General features: G+C 42.0%; 1 long non-coding RNA gene across 2 annotated transcripts in view; it reads left to right on the plus strand.

Moving 5' to 3' along the window:
• The window catches only part of LOC135273650 (uncharacterized), a 240,019-nt gene that overhangs the window by 109,666 nt on the left and 107,013 nt on the right, over positions 1 to 23,340 (plus strand). The window lies entirely within an intron of this gene.

The raw sequence follows: 23,340 nt of genomic DNA on the forward strand, positions 1-23,340 counted from the left end.
CTAATATATAGGGGACTCTAGTAAATGAATTGGTGACACTCTTTCTCCAGCATCCCTCACCCCTCGGCTTTCTTTTAAATAATGATGCCAAGTTTACATCAGTCATCTCCCACATACTGAGGAGATGACTCCCCCAGTTGAGTCGTCTCCTCAGTTGAGATGACTGAGATTACATCATTACTGAGGAACAATTTGATAACTCACACCAGAAGGAAACCTGTGGAAAATCCAATCTCAGATGTGGAGCAAATACTGGTGAGGATGTCAATTGGTATAATGACAGTGGAAAATTAGTGAATTTTCAAAACTGAAGCTGGACTGGTGACCAAATAATTTCATGCCCAGTTATAATCCAACAGAAATTGTGGCAGCCAGACTCTAAGATGATCCCCTGTGATATCTACTTTCTGGCATTCATTCTCTTGTGTAATCTTATCCCCTTGAGGGTGGATGAGATCTGTGATTGGCTTCTAACCTATAGAATACAGCAACTGTGATGGGATATACTTCCGTGATTGTGTTACAAAAAATGTTCACTTCTGTTTTGCTAGCAGACTCTCTCTATTGCTTCTCAGCTTGCATGCTTTAATGTTGGAGAAGCTTACATGGCAAGGAAATGAGGATAGTTTAACCACCTAGGAAATGAAGCCCCTAGTCCAACAGTCTTCCAAAAACTGAATTCTGCTAACAACTATGTGAACTTGGACACAATCCTTCCCCAGTTGAGCTTTAAGATGAGATCCCAGCCATAGTCAACAACTGATTGCAGATTTGTAAGAGACCCTGCAACAAAAGGCCCAGCTAAGTGGTGTTTGAACTGCTGACCCACAGAAACTGTGAGATAATAAATATGTGCTATTTTAAGTTTATGGCAGCAGCTGGCCTTATAGCAATAGATAACTAATACATAAATGCTTACAAATATGTACCCAAAGACATGTATAAAAATTTCCATAGCAACATTCTTTATAATGCCTAAATAGAAAACAATTCAAAAGTCTGTGGGCAATAAGATAGATAAATAAATCTGTGGCATAATGGAAGACTACAAAGCAACAAGGAAATAACCAGTCCCAGCTACATGCAGTAACATGGGTGTGTCTCACAGACAAATAATTGAATTTAAAAAGCCTGACACAAAAGAGCGAATACTGTGTGATTCAATTTACATAAAGCTGTAAAACGGACAAAACTAATCTATCACCCTGTTTTAAGTTAAAATGGTGGTTACTTTTGCAGGGAGGTAATGACAGGGAAAGGAAATAGGGAAGCAATTGAGATCCCGGTAAGAGTCCTATTTCTTAATCTGGGAGCTGGTTACCGGGCTGTTTTGCTCACTTTTGTGTATGTGTAAGTTAAAAACAAACACTCCAAACTCTTTCCAGTAGATTGATCTTTTCAGTGCAGGATATGAATAGATGTGTGGTTAGGGGAGTGTTTTATCTTTGTAGAAACAGTATCATCATACATTAGAAGGGCCTTGCACAGCACTGATTTCAATTGCCTCATTTAAGAGGAGAAAACTAAGGCTCAGAGAGGTAAAGTGAGTTGAGGAAGTCAAGCTTCCCATAATTGTCAGAGTTAAAACTGCAAAGCACATCTCTTACTTTAATGTAACTGGTTTGGATGTGAGGATCATCTGGTTGTGGCCTGTCCTTCATGACTTTCCATGCTTGAATCCCTTTCTTCACTATCCCATGAAAATAGCCTCTTGATGTTGCAAATTCAATTAAAGAAAGTTACTTTCCCAGATAACTCAGTGCCCAATTCAGTATTGTGCTTTCCACTAGTCAATACCCAATAAAAGCTTCCTGGTGCCTTTGTTTTCAAGCTTCCACCCTGTCCTATTTCACTTAAACCCTCTTTGCAGTTGGCTTCCAGTCCTGCTTCTTGCACCATGGCTGGTGACCTTTCCCTGATCTATCTGCAGTCAACTTCTCACCCAGTACAACTGAAACTTGATACCCTTCCCTGGCATTGAACTTGGCAACCCTTCTTGGCTTTGATTGGGATTCATCCCTCAGTGTGTACTTCCTGCCAGCAGCTCTGGGTTACAACCTTGAATGAGAGAACTTCAGGCATCTTGCTGGGTCTGCTGTGGCCCTAGAAGAAGAGGAGAGAAATATTTTTTCAGTCAAGTATCTATAAATATCCAGTCTTTTCTACTGAGACCTCCAAATAAGCTCTTCCCTTTCATTGTACAATATAACATCAATTGGTGTAGATGGAGATTGGAGTAAATCCCCTGCCCTTCCTTTCTCTTCTCTTCTTCTTCCTAGCTTTGTGAGCCTGATTAAAAATATAAGACAGTGGATGATGCTAGCCATACACAAATGTACCTTAGAGACAAAACGTCCATCATGTCAGAAGAAAACAGAGTACAGATCTGGCAATAACTCTACGGATGGATGGCATGAGTGTGTCTCAAGGATGTGTCAATCAGAGAGAAAGCTGGTGAGCACAGAATTCAGACAATTAGGACAGACCAAAGGAAGCCCATGACATGACTATTCCAGCAGCGATGCCTTCATCAGGCCCTAGTAGCCTGGTGACACTAAGCTTCCAACTCCTCTAACTAAATAACTCGTGCTCTGATTCCAGAATCATCAAGGAGGTTTTTGATTGTAATTTGATCTCCTTAGTAGATTTTGTTCAGGAAGTAAAAATGGTGAAGACAATAATCTGAATATTTGATCTCCTTGACAGTCACACGTCTTCTTGTTGAGAAAGGTATTGCCACTTGGGTGAGAATTTTTGGAGTTTTGTGACTTTAGTTCACTTAAGTCAGCCCTCCTAAGTCAGGCAAATCCTGGAACACTAACAAGATTGAATATTTGGACCTGTAAGTCTTCTGGCCAGACCTCGGACCGTGAAAAATTCATTAAGATAATGCCACTTTGGAATGTCTCTTGGTGGACAGCCAGCCAGCCATTTCCTGGCAATATTCAAAATGGCTTTGGGCCCACTTTCAAAATCCTGATGGTATCTAGCTGGCTTGAGAGGAAGGGAACGAGAGAGCAGAGAGAAGAGGAGGTAAAATGGAGTAGTCCACTAAAATTGGCTTTCACTGAGGCTACAAATGGAAATTGGGTCTTACTGAAAATGGACTACCTACGTGGTTTCTTAAACGGGAGTAGATGCCCTTCTGGGAATGTGTGGCATTGTGTTCCAGTTAAGTAAAGATGTGGGATGACACTCGGCACATCTTCTAAAGATTAACTTATCCTATAGATTTGGGATGGAGAAGTTAAAACATTAACAGTTACCTGGAGTGTCACTAGGTAGTAAGGAACTATATTTTCAGCTGCCCTTGTGTTTAAGTGGAGTCACATGACGAATGCTTTCTCATGGAATGTTGGGAGAATTGATGTCAATTCTGGGCTTACTAATTAAGAGACCATCTTAATTGGCCTTTCCTCATTTGCTAGTTGAATGGGAAGGGTGTACAGTCTCTGAAGGACGGTAGAGTCACAAGACCAAGGGGCCAGGCTATCCATGGACCAGCCACACCCATGTGAACTTTGTGTTATGAAAAATAAATGTCTGAAGTTTCACTATTGAACTTTTGAGCTTGATCTATTATAGCAGACAGCACTACTCTAGTAGGACTGATAAGTAACTTAAATAATTTCTACATCAAAGCAAATAGTTTATGATAGAATGCAAACTTTACATGCATTCTTTAATTAAAACTGAGGTTTCAAAGTCACATTTTGCTCAGGGCAGGCTGCTGACATTATCCCTGGGTGCCCATGGAGTGAGCTGTTCACTCTTCTCTGTTGCTGGGGAATGTCATGGGAAAGTTTGACAAGAGCCAGACAAATTCATGTGGTGGGAGGGTGAGAGCTTCGTTTGTCTTCTCGACTGTAGAGTCGGTAGTCAGCGCTCACTCATGGCAAGATGGAAAAAGGTGAAGTTAGACTTCCGGTAGGCATTCCCCAGCCCCCTTACCACCAAACTCACAGGGGCTTCTCGTATCCTTCTACTGCACTTGGCATATTCCCTGGCCTGCTTTTCAGGCATATTTTTTACCATCTGGATCCCTCCAGAATGTCCATCCCAGCTTATATTTCCTTAGGGGGCCTGCTCTTCATTAGGGACGATATGTTCAAAGAATGAGGCAGGGATGGCAAATTCATGGCACCCCTAGTATCCAGCCCCTTCCCGCATCAAAGGCAGACATCAGTATTCCCCGCAGTTCTGCTTTCTGCTGAGCCAGCTGTGGCCTCAAGGTCTTTAGGACAGAACTCCAGGCTGTGAATCTATCAGGGCTGGCCATTGAGTTGAATTCCATTTGCAATCCTGGATGAATGAGAGATCATAGTTGCTTCATTGGTTATCCCTCCCAAAAAACATTTGCTTTTCAACAAGGTTTTCATTACCCCATTAACCCAAAAGAGGAATCTGGAAATTTCCAGCACTCTGGCAGTTCCAGTAGGAGAGAGATTTGAGGCAAGGGACCAAATTTTCCATTGCTCTTCAAATTACACCACTAACCCGCTGCCTGTTTCAATTCAATTCAATCCAACAGATATTTATTTCACTTAGAGTAAAGCAGGCTTTGTCTAGAAAGTCACATTTAATGCCATCACCAGCAAGTTTTTATTGAGCACCTGCTGTGTACATGGCAACGAACTAGGTGCTCAGGTGTTTCTTCTGTGATTATGTTGAGTTATAATCACCATATAGAGAAGCCTTGTTCTCTCTCTCCCCCTCCCCTCTCCTTTCCTCTCCCCCTCTCTGTTGCCTCTAGGGGAGCTGACTTCCATGGGGAACCCTCTTGTTCTGCTGTCCAGGCCACTTGGGCTGCTTTGGCTCCATTCAGACCCCTCTCGCTGCTCTTCCCCAAGATTGCTGAGTGGGGTGAGCATGCCACCCTGTGCTGGCTTTCAGGGACAGGGTTTGCCTGCACTCTCCCCCTTCTCAGTGTTCCCTAAGCTGAGACATCCCAACAGGGCCAGACCTCTCTCTGCAGGGACCCAGCAGTCTCTGCCAGTGGCCAATCACACTTTCTTGTCATGACCTTCTTCAGAGCTGCTCTCTGAAGTGCCACTGGGGCAAAAAAAAACCCAAAAAACAAAACAAAACAAAACAAAAAAAAGTTTTCCAAAATATCCTCCATTTGTTTTTCTTTTGAGGGAAGGGGCTTCAATGGCAGAATTTCTCTCCCACTCATTCATTCTGGTTGTGTTCTAGGCTGGCAAGGGCAAATCCATCCCTCACCCCCAGCAAAATGTGTCTAACGAGATGACTGTGGCTGCACAGCAGTGCTGTAGCTATTCTGGCAGCTGCAGGAAACCTGGGGGAGGGAAGCTGCCAGGACTCAGGACTGGAGATGTGCCCCCAAGCGATGGTCACGTGCATGGACCAGTTTTGAATGCTTCATACTTAAGCCTTGGAAATGAAGCTAGGATGGTGTGGCTAGGTGGGTAGAGGACAGAGCTCAGCTTCTCTTGTCTTGGGCTACCTGTTGGGTGTTTCCATAAGGTTGGGCGATGGGGGAAACAGGGCTTAGGCGCCCACCATGCTAGCTGTGGGCACAGTGGGAAGGGTTGCAAACGTATGATTAGTTAATGTAAACTTGGATTTTGCAGAAAGCAGCCAAATCTGTGGAAGGGTGGCAGCTGCTGCATTGAACAGATGCCCCAGGAAAGCCCTAAACTTGTGGAGTCTGCATATCTTCCTCACCCCTGCCTAGGAGGCCAGCGCAGAGCAGTCATTACAGGACTTTCCTGGAGGCATCAGGAAGCCAGGGATGGTGATTTGTTTAGATTTGTCTGAATAGTTGTGGGTTGCCAAATCACACAGACAGCTGTAGTCAGTTGCTTTCTTCTTGCTGTTTAATCCATGCCATGCATTTTATCAGCCACATCTCTTCTCCACCCTGCATGTCTTGGGAAATCATCATAACTTAATGGAGAGGCAGAGTCCTGAATCTGCTCCCTTTCTGCAACATTGCTGCGTTTATTCAACCGTATCATTAACTGGGAGATAATAACCAACCGCAGCATCCTCTTTTTCCCAACTTTGGCATTTGTTTATTGAATCTATGTAAAAGCACAATGGGCTCTATGTGTCATTCTCTCCATTCTTCCTTCCAGAAGTAATGGTGATGACAGTGAGGAAGAGACATCCAATTATATAGAAACTGGGAATTTGGTGTGATGGAAATTCTGTGGGCAGCCTGATTTTACCTGTGCAGATTTCCTTCAGATAAAAGCAAACCACTTTTTCCTCTGAATCAGGTTGGTTTTCGTGTGAGTTTCCACGTAGGCCGGGGGGACATCTCAGCACTCACCTTTGTTGCCATCTTTCTGTTTTTTTTGTACAGAGTCAACCTACAATAATCATCTTACTAATTTTTTTTTTTTTTTTTTTAATTATTGAGATGGAATCTCCCTCTGTCACACAGGCTGGAGTACAGTGGCACGATCTGGGCTCACTGCAAGCTCCGCCTCCTGGGTTCAAGCATTTCTCATTTCTCAGCCTCCCAAGTAGCTGGGATTATAGATGCCTGCCACCATGCCTAGCTAATTTTTGTGTTTTTAGTAGAGGCAGGGTTTTACCATGTTGGTGAGGCTGGTCTTGAACTCCTGGCCTCAGGTAATTCTCTCGCTTCGGCCTCCCAAAGTGTTGGGATTACAGAATTAAGACACCAAGTCTGACCTCTTAGTATTTACAGAAGGCTGCAAAACTGGCACAGAGTGGTAGTTCAAAGTTAGGTTATAGGAATGAGTTTTATGGGGTTTCTCTTGTTTGACCATCAGTTTGGCTTAAATTGAATCATAGAATATTATGAAGTGGAAACTTAGAAACAATCTTTTTCAATCCTTTCATTGTATAGATAAAGAAACTGAAGTAAAGAAAGATGCTTTAAAGTCTTAAAGATCCAGATTGGTGGCAGCAATCTCCAGGTGTACCAGATATCCAGGTGTACCAGGTATCCGGGTGTATGGAGTCTCCAGGTATTTTGGGTCTCCAATAGTAAGAAATTAATGGCAATAGTAAGAAATTAACAGCAATCATTAATAATAAAATAGAACATTTATAACAATATGCCAGCATTGCTCTTCTTGCACTTGGGGGCCATTACTAAGTAAAATAAGGATTACTAGAATACAAGCACTGCCATGACAGTCAATCCAATAACCAAGATGAGTCCTGAGTGATTGGCAGGTGGGGAGTGTAGACAGCATGGACATGCTGGACAAAGGAAGGATTCACATCCCTGGCAGGACAGAGTGGGACGGCAGGAGATTTCACCACACTACTCAGAAGAGCATGCAATTTAAAAATTATGAATAGTTTATTTCTGGAATTTTCCATGTAATATATTTGAACTGCGGTTGATCACAGGCTACTGAAACTGCGGAAAGTGAAACCGTGGATGAGGTGGGGATATTGGATTCTGCATTCCTTAACTTTCCTTTTTAGATGGTTTTATCTTGTATCAGTCAGGGTGTGATCGTAGAAACAGAACCATAGGAATAAGATAGAATAATAGAAAATTAGATATAGAGGCCAGGTGTGGTGGCTTATGCCTGTAATCCTAGCACTTTGGGAGGCTGAGGCAGGTGGATCGAGGTCAGGAGTTTGAGACCAGCCTGGTGAATATGGTAAAACCCCATCTCTACTAAAAATACAAAAATTAGCCGGGTGTGTTGGCACATGCCTATAATCCCAGCTACTTGGGAGGCTGAGGCAGGAGAATAGCTTAAACCCAGGAGGTTGCAGTGAGCTGAGATCACGCCACTGCACTTCAGCCTGGGGAACAGAGCAAGACTCTGTCTTGGGGGAAAAGAAAAGAAAAAGAAAGAAAATTAGTTATGGAAAATGTCTTTTGTGGCCCCTGCTAGCTAGAACTATGCAGGGAAGGGAATTCTGGGAAGTGCAGTTCCAGCTTAGGTAGGTTGGCATAGCCTAAGTCCATTTATGCTCATCTAATGGTATTCCTACAAAGCTAGTTTTTAAAAAAAGTTATTTAATTTTATAAAAAGCATGTTATGCTGTATGTGTCCATTTAGGACTCACTTTTTAAAAAAACAACGTTATATTTTTAGGATTTAAATATACTGTGGTGTACAGCTATAGTTCATTCCTGTTGACGGCTCTATTATGTTCCATTGTGTGAACATACCACAGTTTATTCATCCACTTTCTTGTTGAAGGGAATTTGGGTTGTTTCCAGGCCTTGCTATTGTGAACAGTGTTCACATGAACATGCTCTTCTTGTAGATGGCTCCAGGTGTTCATGGGCAAAAGTTTCTCACAAAGTTACACCAGCAGTAGAACTGCTGCCAGAGGGTAGGTGGGGCAGTCCTAGTTATGCCTGTTGTTAAAGAATAATGATATATTTTGCCTTTATCTTCTTGCCATCTGTAGCTTGTTTTTCACTTTCCTTTGACAAATAGGAGTTCTTAATTATAGTACGGTCAAATTTATCAATTTTCAAAAATAGTTAACACTTTTTGATTATTGTTTATGAAATCCTACTCTATCTCAAAGTCTAAAAGAGTTTTACTAAGAATTTTAATGTTTTGTTTTATTATTTTTTTATATACTTAAGCATTCAATCCATCTGGAATGCATTTTGGTGTATGGTATGATGTAGGGATCTAATTTCATGTTTTTCTGTAAAGATAACCTTTTTTATCCAGCTCAATTTATTTTCCCACCAATCTGGCAGGCCTCTGTTATATATACTGAAGTTTCATACATGTGGGTGTCTATTTCTGAGTGCTTTATTCTATTCCGTGGTCTGTTTGTCTGTCCCTGTGCCAATACCATCCTGTCTTAATTACTGTAGTTTCAGAAATAAAAAAGCATGTTAATAGGTAAGGCAAGTCTTTCCTCCATGCTCATCTTCTTGATGAAAGTTCCGGCTGTTTTTTTTTTCCTTTTACTATTTCATATAAATTTTAGAATCAGCTTATCAAATTCCTTAAAAACACATGTTAGCATTTTGATTGGAACTTTATTGAATTGGGGAGATGAACAATACTATGTGATCATCTTATTCACAATGTGATATACTCTTCAATGTATTTGGGTCATCTAACTGGCTATTAATAATGTGTTATAATTCTCCCTACAGAGGGCTTGCGTGCATTTTTATATTTATTTATAGGTTCTTGGTATCCTTTGAAATTACTGTGTTGTCTTCTCTTTAATTACATTTTCTGGTTGTTTATTCCAAGAATACAAAAATGCAATTGCCTTTTGCTAAGCTTTCTTATTATTTTTAACAATTTGCTCATACATTCTTTTTGCTTTTTGGTGAAAACAGTTCTTTTGTTTGAAAATAATGACTTCTATTTCTTTCTTTTCATTCCTTCTTTTTCTTCTGCTTTTGTGCTGTCTGCGGCTGTCAATTTCACACTGAATAGAAATGATGAGACTAGGCCATCTTGTCTTTTTGACTTTAAAGGGAAGTATCCTAATGTTTCCCCATTTAGAATGGTGTTCTAAAGTTACTTTTTATTTGTATTTTTTGAGACACATTCTCATTCTGTCACCAAGGCTAGAGTGCAGTGGTGTAATCTTGGCTTACTGCAACCTCTGCCTCCCTGGTTGAAGCAATTCTTGTGCCTCAGCCTCCTGAGTAGCTGGGACTACAGGCATGTGTCACCAACGCCTGGCCGATTTTGGTATTTTTAGAGATGGGGTTTTGCCATGTTGGTCAGGTTGGTCTCAAACTCCTGGCCTCAAGTGATCCTCCTGCCTTGGGCTCTCAAAGTGCTGGGATTACAGGTGTGAGCCACTGCACCTGGCCTTAAAGCTATTATTTTGTGGGTACTCTTTATCAGACTAAGGAATTTTCCTCTGTTCTTAATTTGAAAAGAATTTTTTCTTTTGAAAAATTTTTATTGTGTTAAAAAATATATAAATTTGCTGTTAACCATTTGAAGTATACAAGTCAGTGGCATTAATGACCTTCACAGTGTTGTGCTACCATCATCACTACCTCCAAAACTTTTATCACCCCAAAAAGAAACTCTGTAACCATTAAGCAAGAACATCCTGTTTCCCTTTTCTCCCAGGCCCTGGTAACCTCTATTCTACTTTCTGTCTTTATAAAGTTGTCTATTCTAGACTGTCCCCCTTGCCTTCCCTCCCCTCCCCTCCCCTCCCTCTTTTTTTTTCTCTTTCTTCCTCCTTCCCCTCCCCTCCCTCCTTACCTCCCTCCCTCCCTTCCTTCCTCTCTTTTTTCTTTCTTTCCCCCTCCCCTTCCCTTCTCCTTCCTTTTCTTCCTTCCTTTGTCCTTTTGATGGAGTCTCACTATGTTGCCCAGACTGATCTCAAACTCCTGGATGCATACAATCTTCCTGCCTTGGCCTCTCAAAGTGCTGGGATTACAGGTGTCAGTCCAGCCTAGATATTTCATATAAGTGAAATCATATATTTGTCCTTTTGTGTCTGCTTCTTTCACTTAACATAATGTTTTCAAGGTTCATCCATGTTGTAGAATATATCCAAATTTCATTCACTTTTATTGCTGAATAATATTCCATTTTATATATATACCACAATTTGTTTATCCATTCATGTTTACCCATTCAACTTGGATTATTTCTACATTTGACTGTTGTGAATAATTCTGCAATAAGAAATTCTTTTTAAATTTTGAATTTGTGTTGAATTTTATAAATGCTTTGTTTGCATCTATTGATAATTATGTGTCTATATCTTCTTTTACCCTGGTAATGGGTGAATGACATTTTAAGTTGTGCAGAGTTTTAATCATTTTACTTCTCATGAACTTCTTCTCGGGAAGCTACTAGAAGATGTACTCCACCAGAATAAGGTTGTAAACCAAAGACATGGGAGATGGTTTACAGAAGACCCAATAAAGGAGAGAAGAGAAAGGACTAGCCAGGATCATGGTGACAGCCATGCACCCAGAACTGAGGAGCTGAGGGCAACCTGGAGAAGTCAGGAGGACCTAGGGGAGTTTTTTACTCAATAAGGTATCATTGAAAGTCTCTCTATTGTATCCAAACATATTGAGAGGTGGGGAGCCTCGGATTGGATTAATGGCAACAATATTGATAACAAGAAAGCAAAATAAGATAACTCCAGGCAAAACAAAAGTGTGTGCAGGCAAGAAAAAGTAATCATAGGATAGTCCATGGCTCATCTGTAAATAGCATTTACTTCGTCATAGATGTAAATACAGAAAATAAATCTATCTGAAACATCTGATGTAATGTCTTAGAGATCTGGGAGGCAGGGGGAGTGCATGTGTGTGTTAGGGGTAAAGGGAGTTGGCAGGAGTGCTAAATCCTCATCTTCCCCAGCAGGATGTTCATAGATAGTATCTAGAACAGACCAATCAGGAATTAGACATACATACATGTTATTTGCTGTTATGGACACAAATACAAAAAAATAATTAATGGCAAGAATTAAAATCTGTTGCTTCCGGGGAAGGAAAATGGGGGCAGGGACTGCTATTTGTGGTAACAACAAGTCTTATATTATAGAACTGTGTGATTTCTTAAACTATATGCTCGTGTGACCTTGTTAAAAACTAAATTAAAAAGATACGAAACACTTACCTCTCTATCATCGCCACATTAAATCCATTGTCAAGTACTTTCAAAATGCATCTCAAATTCATCTTCCATCTCTCTTCTTCATGTAGGTCTTTTACATTTTGTTTATTTCAAAGGAAACTTTGAAGGGACTATTTGAATAAGCTGTTTAAAATCAAGAGATGTTAGGTTTAAAAATTATATTTCACAGAAAAAATGAGCCCACAGACAGGTGCCTCCTCCCCTTCCTGCCACTGAACCTGCATCCACACCTATTCTTCCCTTCTTATTTGCTTTGGTGAAAAAGGTGTCTCTCCATCTTCGGGCCATCCCTCCGTCTGTTGTCTTCTGAAGCCTCCCCAGGGATTCCACTGTTTTTGTCATCTCCTCTCTCTTCACATGAACATTTCAACATACATTAGTCCCTCTTGTCTTATTTAATTTTTAATTTTTAAATTTAATTTTTTTTTTTGAGATGGTGTCTTGCTCTGTTGTCCAGGCTAGAGTGCAGTGGTATGATCTCAGCTCACTGCAACCTCCAATTCCTTTTTTTTCCAAGCAATTCTCTTGCCTCAGCCTCCCAAGTAGCTGAGACTGCAGGCATGCGCCACCATGCCAGGCTAATTTTTGTATTTTTAGTAGAGACAGGGTTTCACTATGTTGGCCAGGCTGGTCTCAAACTCTGACCTCAGGTGATCTGCCTGCCTTGGCCTCCCAAAGTGCTGGGATTACAGATGTGAGCCACCGTACCCAGGCTATTTAAATTTTTTTTTGTTCCATCTCCCTTTCCTGGTATTTTCTATTTTTTAAAAAGCGCTTACACCATCTCTTAGTTCCTTCAAACTACTAGTTGGGGAGCTTCCGGTCTAGTTGATATCTAGTCGATATCTATCACGATGTTTAATATTAACATCCTGATATTAAACAAATATCTGCATGAACACATTGCACTTGTGTTAAGTGATGTGGAGGAAAACTGCAGTGTGCAAGGGTATAAGGATGGCACTGAACGTCATGGGGAACTGGCAGAGAGGTTGAGGAAGTTCAGGAAGCCACCACTGAGACTGTGCCATTTGAGCAGAGCCTTGAAAGATGAGCAGGAGTGGGCTGGGTTGGAGATCGATACAGAGTGGAGGAAAGACTGAACTCTAGGTGGAGGGAACTGTTGTTGAGGTCTCTTGAGTTTGAGAGAGGACCTGAAAGAGGAACAGTGTGGCTGAGTCGTAGGGGGTGATGGCACCAGGTCAGCTCATGAAGTTAGTCGGGTGGGCAGGAGCCCCTTTAGGACTCAGTGAGTGTTGTCAACATCAATTTTCATACGCCATATTTATTCCTCATCCCACCTCAACTGACTCCCACCCCAGTGAAAGTCCTTTTCTCAGGCCACCAATAGCTCTGTTGCTAAGTTCAGTGGATGGTTTTTTTTTCATGTAAGTTACTTCATTTATTTCAACTGTTTAGTTCTAGTCATTGTTCTCGGTACTAGGGACACAGCTTCCTGGCACTAGTTGACCACGTTGACTGTTCTTCTGAATTCTTTGCTTCCCCTGACTTCTGTATTTTTTTATTTCCCTGGTTTATCTTTGGTCTCATTTTCAGATGTTTCTTTACTAGTTAAACCTTGGTGTTCCTATGAGGTCTATCCTGTGTTATGTTCTCACCGTTTGAAACTTATTTTAGTTCCTCAAATTCTCCTAGTTCCGATCCTTTGCGTTTGCTGCTGTCTTTGCCTTGAATGCTTTTCCTTCCCACTCTTCTACTTCACTTGTTCATCCGACTTATCCTTCAGGTTTTGCTTCATTGTAGCCTCCACCCAGGAAGTGGCTTCCTAGAGTGGATCAATTAACTACTGTGGCTTCAAAAAGCACATACATGCTCTTGATTCACAAATGTGGTTATAGTGCCCTGATTTCTCTTCTGAGTTCTGGAATCACATGTCCAATTACCTGCACAACAAGCATCTTTGAAAGTCCTCCTGACACCTACCAGCCGACATGTACAAAGGTGGACTTTTCCTTCCCCTCCTGCTCCTTTCCTGGGGTTCTCTGTGTTTGTGTATTGCGGGACCATTCACTGACTGACTTGAGCCTGAGTATCGTGATCCTCATGATCCTCTCCCCTCCAATCTCCCATCATCCCGTCACCAAGTGCTCTTGCTCCTAACAACTCTGACCTCTTTTCTCTATACCCCTGGCTTTTTGGAATAGCCTCAGACTGGTTCTGCCTCTATGATCACTCCCCTCTAATACACTGTCCACACTACAGACAAAGATACCTTTGCAAAATGCAAAAATTGTCCCATCCTGTTTGAAATCCTGCTCTAGCTTCTCAATGCCTTTAGAATAGAAGTCAAACTCTTTGAAGTAACTTACAAGACCCTGCATGATGTGTGTACTTCTGATCTCTCCAGCATCATTTCTGATTCTTCTCCCCACCACCCCACATAAACATCATTTTAGCTCCTCAAATTCTCCCACTGCTGGTCTAATGAACACTGCATTTCCTCTCTCTTGGACATTTATTATTCCATCCCATCTGCTTCATTGGTTAATTTCTACTTACCATTCATGTCTTTGCTTAGATGTCACTTCCACTGGGCTACTTTCTCTAACTCCCTTCCCCAAGTCTTGATGAGTGGTCATGCTATGAGTTCCCAAAGTGTCCTTTATTTCCCTCATCACAGCAGTTGCTAAGCTGTATAGTCACTGACTTGTTTATTTCCAACTAGGCTTTCAACTCCATCAGGACAAAGACTACATCTGTCTTGTTTATCATTGCATCCTTAGTCCCCAGCTCAGTGCCCGGCACTTAGCAATGCTCAGCACATATTTGTTGGTGGGCTAGTATTACTCAATGTTCTTTGGGACCTGGGGCTCATTTGTAGGGAAGAGCTGCAGCGACAAATGTTAAAAGTCCCATTTCTGGTCTCTCATTGTTTTTAAAATCCGCTGTGGCCTCTGATTGTTTTTAAGCCCTGGAGTGCTAGCATGAATGGACTTAGTTTGTGTGTTCCAGATGTGCTCAGACCAAGACATGAGCCAATGGGGAGCCACATCAAAAGAGATGAAAGATGGTGCCAACTGACATGGGCACCAAAGGCAGGGATGGTGAGGTGGCAGGACAGAGGGTGGAGAGCTGCCCGTAGCGAGACTGGCTCTGCTCTTGCTTAAAAATGATGCTAACTTAAATGGGTTAGGTCTCCTCTGGGACTATAATAATAGAGTCAGGGAGGTTAGCAGGAAATTCCCAAATCCTTTCAGATGGATGTTCCTGAAGTGTGGTCCAGGTTCCCTGGTGGTCTGCGAGACAGTCTCCGACAGAATGAATGTGAATGTTAAGCTTTTGTTGCCGATGTGAATTAATAGTTACTCATGATGGTTCTCATTTGGTGTCTCTATTAAAGCAGGGCCATTTTTCTCCTGGATTCTGCATTTCCACTGGGATAGTGAGCAGGAGCTGTTGAAGAGGGTGTCTTTTGTCTCACTGAAGAGCACTGTGAGTGAGGAAGTTTGAGCACAGTGCTGTAAGGGTGACTTGGCCAACAGAAGGGAATCCAGGAAGTCACTCCGTGTTTCTCTCTGTTGCCCTGCAGTCATTCTTCACGGGCTGGCTGCTAGCCTTTAGCTTCCAACTGCCTGGAGTGCAAATTGCAGGAGGAGAACTGGAATTACCCAGAAAGTGTGTTTTTTTTCCCAAGACTGCTGCAACACAGCCACCATTAGGTCAGCAGGAAGTCGCTGTTGATGATAGTGGTGATGATGAGGGTAAATGAGAGCTTATGCCTGTCTGAGCAACTTTAGATTAGATTCTCTAATAGCAGAATTGGCTTTTCCAGAAGCAGCTGAATTACTGTTTCCTTCTCTTTCTGCTCTGGAAAATTCATTCATTCATTCTTTCCCCCAGTCATCAATATTTTATGAACAACTACTATGCTAAGCACAATGCTAGGCTTTAAGATAACACTTGTAAAGGAAACAGACTTGGTTCCTAACTTCATGGAGCTTACACTCTAGTAGAGAAGGTAAATGTTAAGTAGATGAAGACTCAAATAAATGCTTAATTATAAATTGTGACACGTGCCATAAAGCATATAAGATTCTCTCATAAAAAGTGAGGTGATGTAATTTAGATTGAGGGACCAGGAAATCTAAGCCTGATGCTCACAGATAGGCAGAGAGGAGAGGGCAGAGCATTACAGACCAAAGAAACATGTGCACAGTCTCTACCCCTGGAAAGAGCTTCAATAAAGCAGAGGAAGGTCAGTGAAGCTGGCACAAAGTGAGGCCGGGGGAGACGACGAGAAAGGTGACAGTGGAGTGAAGGGCAGTGGTCAGGAGATACAGGTTGTTGAAGGTCTTGTTAACAATTTTGTGCTCTATCTTAAGCACAATGGGCAGCCGATGAAAAGTTTTAAATGAGAGAATAGCCTATTTTAGAAAGATTGCTTTGGCATCTTTGTGAAGATAAATAAGGAGAGAGTCAAAGCAAAGAATAAAAAGGAATGAAGTATTGATACATGCTGCAACATGGCTGGGCCTTGAAGACATTAGGTGAAAAGCCAGACACAAGATACAAGTGAAAAAACAGACACAAAAGGCCACATATTGTATGACTCCACTTATAGAAAATGTTCAGAATAGCTTCATTTCTAGAGATGGAGAGCAGGGTGTAGTGGTTGCCTGGGGCTGGAGGAAGGGAAGAGTGAATAGTATATTAGTCTGTTTCTGTTTTGCACTGCGATAAAGAAATGCCTGAGACTGGGTAATTCATAAAGAAAAGAGGTTTAATTGGCTCATGGTTCTACAGGCTGTATTGGAAGCATGGCAGCAGCAACTTCTGGGGAGACCTCAGGAAACTTGTAATCATGGTGGAAGGCAAAGGGGAAACAGACACACCTCACGTGGCCTCAGCAGGCGGAGGAAAGGTACTACACACTTTTAAACAACCAGATCTTGCGAGCACTCACTCACGATCACGAGAGCAGTACCGAGAGGATGGTGTTAACCTTGTCATGAAGGACCACTCCCATGACCCAATCACCTCCCACAGGCCCTACTCCAACACTGGGGATTACAGTTTAATGTGGGATTTGAGCCTGGACACAGAGCCGAACCATATTAGAGAGTGACTGCTTGGAGTATGAGGGCTCCTTCTGGGGTGATGAAAATGTGTCTCTGGAACTAGATACTGGTGGTGGTTGCACAATATTATGAATGTACTAAATTGCCATTGAATTGAAGACTTTACAATGGTTGAAATATAGAATTTTATGTTATGTGTATTTACACACACACACACACACACACACACACACACACACACACACACACATAAAACAAAAGCAGAGCGAAAGCTGGCCGCCCAGTTAGGAATCTATGTCTGCTGTCTTTGCGATAGCTAAATGGTTTGGACTTGGTGGTGGGGTGTGTGTGGAAAGAAGTGAATGGGTTAGGGATGTATTTTGGGAGTAGGACTAAGAGTACATGTGATGGATTGGTGGTGGGCAGCAGGTAATGAAAGGCTTAAAGGATTACTTTATGGCTTGAGCAATTAATTGGGCTGGAGGAGAAAGGTGGGAAGACTGGAGAAGAGCACATGTGGGGAGTGGCGGAAGGGGGCAGAACCAGAGCTCCTACTTGGACATGTTAATTTGGAGATGCCCATGAGACATTTAAGGGAGACATCCAGCTGGCTGTGGGCCTGAAAGCCTGGTGCTCAGGAAAAACAGTCTGGGCTGGAGCTGTGTATTTGGGAGCCATGGTTCCCAAATGGTATTTAAAGTGGTGAGAATCAGCGTAGTCACCTAAGGAGTCTGTGGAGGTGAGAGAGGGGAGGACCTGGATGGAACTTAAAGAGATCAGTAGAGGGGGATGCGCTAACAAGGAGATTAAGAATCCCAGCACTTTGGGAGACTGAGGTGGGTGGATCACTTGAGGTCAGGAGTTTGTAACTGGCCTGACCAACATGATGAAATGCTGTCTCTACTGAAAATACAAAGAAAAATTTAGCCAGGTGTGGTGGTGGGGTGCCTGTAATCCCAGCTACTCTGGAGGCTGAGACAGGAGAATCGCTTGAACCCGGGAGGCACAGGTTGCAGTGAGCAGAGATTGCACCATTGCACTCCAGCCTGGGCAATAGAGCAAGACTCTGTCTCAAAGAAAAAAAAGAAGAAGAAGAAGGAAGAAGGAAGAGGAAGAGGAAGAAGAAGAAGACGAAGAAGAAACCAGAGAGGACAGTGGCAGAAAAGGCAAGAGAAAAGATGGAGAGAAGTGCTGAGTGAGGAGGAAGATGACAGCATGTGAACATTCTGTGGATTTCTGGGCAGAGATTGGTAAGAACAATAGTATTTGAGGACTTGGTATCTAACAGACACTGGACTAAATGGTTTACATGAGTTCTCTTAGTTAATCTTCACAAGAATTCTCTATCTCCATTTTACAAATGAGGAAACTGAGGCATAGAGGAGTTGAACTAGCCCCAGGTCACATAGCTAGTATGCAGTAGAGCCAGGTTTCATACCCAGTTCTCTCTAACTTGAGGCTGGCTCTACACCTAACCACTGCCCTGGCAACCTTGACTCTTGGGCCATATGGGCAGGGATGAATGTATTTAAACTGGAGCACTTGGTACGTGGGAGTTTAGACTGAAAGAGCTCACCTTATTGACAAATAAACATGAAACAGCTTTGTTTTTCTAATAATTCCTACCAGCTATGCTCTGTTGGCCTTGAGCCCCTCCCTTCCTGCTGGGGCAGCAGGTTCCCTTAGTAACTTCTCAGTTGGATTCCAGAATTTTTTATTCACTTTTGCTTGTTAGATCAGTTTCATTCTTGTTATTAGAATTTAATCTCATGCTTTTTGCAATTTCAACTTCAACCTAAGATTCCATTCCAAGCTCTGCCGCCCTCCCAGCACTGGTTGTATGCATGAGCTCAGTGGCTTAGAGAGGAGATGGGTGTGTGCTGTGACTTCTCATATACCCCTCCTTCCTTCCTTCTGCTTTGCCCTCTTTGGTGAGGGTGGGGAGGGGAAAGGCTCTTCCTAGGTGTCCTTTTCTTATAATGGTTATACATTGATGGACCTTGTTGATCTTGGACTTGGTATGGAGGAGTGGAAACCCTAACATGCCCCCAAGGGACTGTGGATGGAACTTGGCCACTTCTGAGTTTTGCGAGCCTGGATCACGTATTTCAGATACCCTCCACTGGACTCCTCATGCCACATTCCTCTGATGTCTCCTCAGTTTGGCCCATGCCTTGTTGGGTTGGCCGCAGCCCCAGTCAGGTTAACCTGCAGCCCCAGTCTCCATGCTCCTTGGCCTCATCACTGGACCTACAGATGCAGGTAGCTCCATCGTTAGTTTTTCTGGTAACTGGCACCAATCTTCCCTCGGTTATTGCTACCTGGGGTTAGGAAGGTTGGGAAAGTTGGAAAGCCTAAGGACTAAGAAACCAACCAAACAACCTGTTAGCCTCCCTTTCTTATAGATTCCTCCAAACTTGATAGGTGACTCTCTGAGGATACCCACTTCCTTGGCCTTGGGAGGGGAACCCTCTCTCTTCTAACAAACAGCCTCTCTGAGTTCCCATGCCTTCTCTTTCATCTGTTAATGACAAAGATCTGCAAGCCAGGATTGTGGTTCTGTCCCTGAGCAGTGGAGTCTTCTTTGAGTCCAGCCCTGGAAAATGCAGAGCCTTCTCTTTCAGTGGGGATTACACTAGATCTGGTGTCATTTGTGTAACCTGAAAATGTCTGGAGAAGATCCCAGTCATATCAGCTTGTTACCAGTGAGTATTTCTTTCTGAAAGCTGGCTGCTATAGAGTTTTGGTGATTATTTTGACTTTTAGACCCAAATTACTTATTGAGGAGTAGAAAGAGTCTGGTATATGCCCCTTTAGGCTGGCATAGAGTAAAGGCACCCAATTCCGCTTTTTTTTTTTTTTTTTTTTATCTCTTTGCATTCTTTTCCTCAGAGACAGGAAGAATGAATGATGTAGCCAATACTCTGAACGTCAAGCAAGGGCTGCTGAAAGCGGGAGCAGGGGCCTGCCTGGAGCCCCATTTCTGTAGCCACTGTGAGAAAGGTGAATGAATGTAATGTCTTCCTCTGATACACGTGCTACAGCTATACATCCAAAGTGCCTGCCCAACATAAGCTTATTTGATCCTGACAAGGACATGGTGAGGGAGGCAGAATGCTTTTACAAGCACTGAAGATTAGAGGGTTTAAGCAATTTATAAAGGGTTGCCCAGGAAGGAAATGGCATTGACTTCTGACTCCACATCTGAGTGTTGGCTGCCTTTCTGAGAAAGAAGTGAGAGAGAGACATCAGATCAGCTGGAACAGAAGCAGTCTGGGAGTGTGTGACAGTTGTGGTACACATGTGTGTATGTGTGTGTGCATGTGCTGTTTCATGTGTGTGCCTTTGTGGTCACTGCAGTAACTAGGCCTCATGGCAGAATCACTAAGTCTTCTGATGGGTCTAATAACTTAGAGGCTATCTCCTAAAATTCAAGTAAGGTGGTGAAAATAAGTGACCAGGAGATGAGTTTAAATTCTGGCCCTGACCCGGTGCAGTGGCTCATGCCTGTAATCCCAGCACTTTGGGAGGCTGAGGTGGGCAGATCACGAGGTCAGGAGATCAAGACCATCCTGGCCAACATGGTGAAACCCCATCTCTACTAAAATACAAAAAATTAGCTGCACCTGGTGGCAGACCCCAGTAGTACCAGCTACTTGGGAGGCTGAGGAAGGGGAATTGCTTGAACCCAGGAGGTGGAGGTTATAGTGAGCTGAGATCATGTCACTGCACTCCAGTCTGGCAACAGAGCGAGACTCTATCTCAAAAAAAAAATTTTTTTTTGCCCCCTCCTTTATTAGTTTTGTGATGTCAGATAAGTCACTTAACCTCTCTGAGTATCCTAATTGTTGAAATGATACCATCCTCTTAAAGTTTTGTCAGGATTAAATTAGCTACTACATGTAAGTGCTCAATAATTATTAGCTATTATTATTAATTTTAATAGTAGTAGTAGCAGCATTCTCACAAGATAAAATTCTCAATAATCAAACTAGTAATATTTTGAAAAATTTCTTTTACATCTACTTTGCAGAATTGCTACTGAAACTACAAAAACTACAAGATAGCATCTGGTCTTTATTTGCAAAGAGAAATTAATGCATGAAAATGCTAAGCTATGGGAAAGCCCCCAGTGTAAAATAATATCCTTAAAATTTCCTGTATTTGCAGCTCTTCTCCTCACCCCACTCCCTCATTTAATTTGGGGGACATAGGCTCCTCTAATTCTGCTGTCTTGCTATTAGAAGTCAGGTTTGTGTATACTATGATGAAATGGATAAGTTGCAATTGGAACTATGTGTCAGAATTGTGCCAAGTCTAGCTATAGAATCCCAAGGATGAGATTTATCAAAACCATAGAGACCTTCAACTGTTTGCTCTCATTTTGGAAATTTTCCAAGAGGTGCCATCTGTGTAGCTGGATATTCAATCAAAGTCTATTGTTCAACCTTGGGCACACCCTTTTTTTTCACATGGGTTTAAAAATCACTTCCAGGGATCATAATAGATCTTTTCATTGCTACGCTCAGAAGGTTTAATGACACTGCTTTATTAAATTACACTTTCTACCACTGTAGTGGATCCCAATACCCATTCTTGCTTCTGCTATCAGCACCTCAAAATTCTTAGGAGAAAATACCACAACACATGATAATCTGTTGTCCCAGTGGGCTAGCCATCACCCACATAGCAGTGCACGTGGCATCCAGGCCAGGTCAGTCGGAGCTTGTTCCCTAGACCACAGTGACTAACTCAATGGTAGGCAAATGTCCCAAGCCAGGCCAATGAGAAGCAGCCTGGGGGCTTTGTCTATAAGTATTGGGAAAAACAGTCTTTTTACTGGAGTGGGTAAAGTGGTGGAATGGAAGCTTGTAATCCTGGAGTTGCTGGTTGCTTGATGAGGCAGTCTGCCTGAGAACAAGGTAAACTCAGAGGAAAGCAGTCCCGGGAGAGAGAGATTCCTGAGGACATGGCAGGAGAATTTGGATCCAGCCATGTGGAAGGAGACTGCACACCACTTTAGACATCCTCTGCCTTTCCACTTCCAGCCATCCTGAGTGTGTGGAGGTGCTGAGCTATCACACTCACCATATTAATTTTTTAAACAGCTTTAGTGAAATACAATTTACATTCCTATAGTTCATCTCTTTAAAGTGTACAATTCAATGGTTTTCAGTATATGCACAGAATTTTGCAAGTCACTATTATCTAATTTTAGAACACTTTCATCACCCCCAACAAACATTATGCCCATTAGAAGTCATTCCCTATGCCTTCCTAGCCCACCCCAGACCCAGGCACCACTAATCTATTTTATATCCATATAGATTTGCTTGTTTTGGCCATTTCATAGAAAGGAAATCATATAACATGTGGCCTTTGGGACTGGCTCCTTTGATTTAGTGTGTTTTCTAGGTTTGTCCACGTTGTGGGATTATCAGAACTTCATTTCTTTTTGCTACCTTAACATAATATTCTGTTGTATGGATATACCACATTTTATCCATCCATGTATCAGCTGATGAATGGACAATGCTGTTATGAATATTTGTATGCAAATTTTTGTGTGGCCATGTTTTTATTTCTCTTGGGTATATACCTAGGGGAGAGATTGGTGGACTGTATGGTAACTCTATGTTTGACTTTGTGAAGAATTGCCAAACTGTTTTCCAGAGTGGCTGCATTATTTTACATTCACACCACCAATGCACTGAGTGTTCCAGTTTCTCCATATTCTTGCCAGCACGTCCTGTTTTTTGCCTATTTTATTGTAGGCATCTGAGTGAGTGTGAAGTAGCATTTCATTGTGGCTTTGATTTGCATTTCCCTATTGATGAATGATTTTGAGCATATTTTTATGTGCTTGTTAACCATTTGTGTATCTTCCTTGGGGAACTTTCTATTCAGATCCTTTGCCCATGTTTAAAGTGGGTTTTAAAGAACTGAGTTGTGTTTCCTCCTTTGCTATTTTTTGGGTACAAGTCTTTCATCAGGTGTATAATTTGAAAATATTTCTCCCAATTCTACGGATTGTCTTCTTACTTTCTCGATAACATCACTTATAGCACAAATGTGTTTAATTTGGATGAAGTCCAGTGCGTATATTTTTCTTTTGTTGCTGTGGTTTTGATGTGAATCTGAAAAACTATTGCTCATTCTAAGGGTATGAAGATTTACTCCTGTTTTCTTCCAAGAGTTTTATAGTTTTAACTCTTACATTCAGATCTATGATCAATTTTGAGTTACTTTTTATGTGTGGTGTGTGCTATGGTTTGGTTATTTGACTTCTCCAAATCTCATGTTGAAATCTGATTCCCAAGGTTGGAGGTGGGACTTAATTGGAGGTGTTTAGGTCGTGGGGCAAATCTCTCAGGAATGGCTTGGAGTCATCTTCGAGTAATGAGTTATTGCTTCGTTAGTTTCTGTTTGAAAGAGTCTGTCACCTCTCCTCCCTCCCTTGCCTCTGCTCTTGCCATGCAATTTTTTTTTTTTGAATAGTAAATCCATTTAATAAAATTTATGTGCACATTAGTGTTGACATATTTGACACAGAAAGATATTCACCATTTAAATTCAAAAAATAAGTGGAAGGTAAAAACAGTATATTCAGGATAAGCAAGTAAAATGTGTTCTGAGAGTAGACTGAGAAAGTCTATGAAGATATACAGCAACGTATGATCAACTTTCTCCTTTTTGCCTATCTACAATTCTACAATGTACATATA

The sequence above is a fragment of the Aotus nancymaae genome, unplaced genomic scaffold, assembly GCF_030222135.1.
Source record: "Aotus nancymaae isolate 86718 unplaced genomic scaffold, 86718_ANA_hifiasm-v0.15.2.pri h1tg000008l, whole genome shotgun sequence".
NCBI lineage: Eukaryota > Metazoa > Chordata > Mammalia > Primates > Aotidae > Aotus > Aotus nancymaae.